This window comes from Callospermophilus lateralis, unplaced genomic scaffold, assembly GCF_048772815.1.
Source record: "Callospermophilus lateralis isolate mCalLat2 unplaced genomic scaffold, mCalLat2.hap1 Scaffold_142, whole genome shotgun sequence".
Lineage (NCBI taxonomy): Eukaryota > Metazoa > Chordata > Mammalia > Rodentia > Sciuridae > Callospermophilus > Callospermophilus lateralis.
The window spans coordinates 1,032,496-1,035,815 of record NW_027512569.1 but is presented as its reverse complement, the minus strand read 5'-3'; the positions used below and the strand labels follow the sequence as shown (position 1 = coordinate 1,035,815).

At 46.0% G+C, this 3,320-nt stretch overlaps 1 pseudogene; it reads left to right on the top strand.

Moving 5' to 3' along the window:
• The first annotated feature begins 378 nt into the window (after nt 1–378).
• LOC143388186 (elongin-A pseudogene) lies at nt 379–2,616 on the top strand (annotated as a pseudogene).
• Nucleotides 2,617–3,320: the final 704 nt, after the last annotated feature.

The window sequence follows — 3,320 nt, the reverse complement described above, 5'->3', positions numbered from 1 at the left end:
TGAAGAGGGGCCTTTCCTGAGATAGCAGTGAGTGACTCACTGCTGGCTTCTGACAACTTCAAGAGTTGGGCAAGGAGACCATTTCTGAAACAGGACAGTCCATTTTGGGGTAAAATAGTATGGCCCACTAGTCAGAGGACACACCAGATAGTCACAGACCTAATTGGGTGAAGGAGGTGCCTTTGTTGGTGTGGGTGAGAGTTTGTGGTTTTGTCCCATGTTCTGAGAATAGGTAGGAAAGGCAGTTTGTTTGTTTTGGAGTGGACTGTTTCTAGTAAGTCATTTGAAAAGGAGAGTGTTTCTATGTCTGTGTATCCCACTGTGTCCGTGGTTGTTGACATTAGAAAAGATAATGAGGAGGCCATGCCAGTGACAGCGATGGTGGCGGAGTTGGCGCTCCAAGTTGTGGAGAAGCTGCAGGCATGCCTGGCTACAAACCCAGACCTCAAGATGCTATTGAAATATTTGAAGAAACTCTCCACCTTGATATTACAGTAGATACCCTTGTGAAACAATGAGGCTGATGAACAGGACTTTGAGAAAAGCAATTCCCGAAAGCACCCTCAGGATGCGGTTCAGAGGGAGGAGGAGATGGAAGGGTACTACCAAGAAAACAGCAAGGCGTCAGGCAGCCGATCCTATAGTCCCAAGCACAGACAGAAGAAACACAGAAAACTCTCAGAATGTGAACAACCTCATAAAGTGTCTCACAGTCATGAGAGGAGAGATGAGAGGAAGAGGTGTCACAGGGTGTCACCTACATACTCATCAGACCCCGAATCTTCTGACTATGGCCATGTCCAGTCCCCTCCATTCTGTGTGAGTCCTCATCAGATGTACACAGACCATCAGAGGTCACCAGAGAAGGACCATGAGTCCATTGTTTAACACCAGAAACCTGGAAAAGGCCATAGTAATGCCTTTCAGGTCAGACTGGGAGTTAGTCAAGAACATCACCTGGGAGAACCCCAGGGAAAGGGAATCTTGAACCAAAACAAGGAACACAGATCTTGCCACAAGAAAAAAACGCCCTATTGATGCAAAGGGTAATGATAAGGCCTCTGTTTTGGGCAGAGAGAAGCCACAGAAGTCCCTCTCAAAAGAGGAGACCCGAAGGCCACTCCAAGGGGATAGTGCCAAGGAGAGACCACCTTCTAGTGCTGCCAAGAAAGAGAAGGCAGCAGCCTCAAAAGAAAGTTTTTACCCTCAGAGGTTGCTTCAGACAAGCACCTTAAAAAGCCAAAGCACAAGGATGCTGCAAAAACTAAATCAGACATAAGCAAGCAACGCGTGGACAGCACAGACATAGGAAGAGGGGCTGGAGACCTGTTGCTTAGAACAAAAGAGAATGTTTCTAACAATATAAAGGCTGAAGAAGGGAAAGTAAAGACTTCTAATTTGGATAGAAAGTCACTGGGCTCACTGCCTAAGGCAGAGGAGGCAGACGTGGAGGATGAATTCGAGCAGCCCACCATGTCATTTGAATCATACCTCAGCTATGACCAGCCCCAGAAGAAAAAGAAGAAGATTGTGAAAACTCCAGGAATGGCACTTGGAGACAAAGGACTTTAAAAAAGTGATTCCAAAAGCACTAGTAAAAACTTAAACTCAGTTCAGAAATCACCCAAGGGGAATGAGAGCAGGTCAGAGAAGCTGCAGCTGGCTGCAGCCAACTCAACCAGGCTGAGAAAGGTCCCTACTGATGCACTGCCAGTATTGCCAGACCTCCCCTTACCCACCATCCAGAGCAATTACCGTCCACTTTCTTCCCTTGAAGTGATGCCCTCCTTCCAGCCAAAGAGAAAAGCATTCTATTCACCCCAGGAAGAAGAAGAAGCTGGATTCACTGGACACAGAATGAATTCCAAGATGCAGGTGTATTCCGGTTCCAAGTGTGCCTATCTCCCCAAAATGATGACCTTGTACTAGCAGTGCATCCTTGTACTTAAAAACAACATTGATTCCATCTTTGAAGTGGGAAGAGTACCGTTTTCTATTCTTGAACCTGTTTTTGAGAGGTGTACACCTGATCAGCTATATCACATAGAGGAATACAATCACGTATTAATTGAAGACACAGATCAATTATGGAAAGTTCATTGTCACCGAGACTTTAAAGAAGAGAGACCAGAAGAGTATGAGTCCTGGCGGGAGATGTACCTGTGGCTTCAGAATGCCCGAGAGCAGCAGCTACGAGTGCTAACAAAGAACATCCAATGTGCAAATGCCAATAAGCCCAAGGGCGGGCGAGCAAAGATGACCTTTGTCAACTCTGTGGCCAAGCCACCTAGAGATGTCCGCTGGAGGCAAGAGAAGTTTGGAACAAAAGGAGCAGCTGTCCATGAGAAAGTAAAGATTAAGCCAGCCCCATATAGCACAGGAAGCAGCCACATTCCTGCCAGCAGCAACAGCTTGAACCCCAGCTCTGAGCGGCCAGCCTATGATGGCCCCAGCACCAGCAGTGCCCACTTGGTGCCAGTGGTCAGTAGTACCATCTCCTATGATCCTAGGAAACCAGCTGTGAAGAAAATCGCACCAATGATGGCCAAGACAATTAAAGCTTTCAAGAACAGATTCTCTCGACGATAAACCAAGCACTTACTTTGGAGATGGAATTTGGGGGGTAAGATTACAGGGACAATGGGGGATAGAGAGTGGGACTTCCAGGGGAGCCCAGAAGCTTACTTTGTGGAGCCTCTTGGCCTTGGAATCCTGCATGTTCGCAGGTGCTTCCCTGCACACCTACCTGTGCCCTGCCTGGAGCACACTTCAGAATTCTGAAGACGATGTGAAGCCTCAGTCTCACTGAGGATTTTAAGGTCAATTATACTTTTGTTGTTAATTAGCATCTTTGTAAACTATTAGACATAGTTTTAATTAATAAATATTGCCCCCAGATTGTAAAAAAAAGAAAGAAAAGAGAATGAATCATTAGATGTGTCCTGTCTTGTAAAAAGCTTCCCAGCATTCAACCTGCGCAATTTATGAATGGACTGCGGGTTGCCTTAAGGATGGGCAACACTTACGATCTTCTGAAGTTCCTGTTTTCTTCCTGAATTCTTGTCAATCTCTAAATAGGTGCATGTTCATGTGTCCAAGATATGAACCACCTCCAAGCTCTGTGATATGGCCATGTACTGGATAGCTGAAAGGAATGGCGAGCATTTCAGAAAACTCAGATATCAGTGTCACCAGGAAAGTCTCAGTGGAGAAACCCTGTTTTGGACCTTTTGCTTACTTATTGTTCTGTTGCCCTGAATGTCAGTATGGTCTTGCCTCAGGCAACCACTGTGTGAAGGCTGAAGAAATCAGTTTTCAAA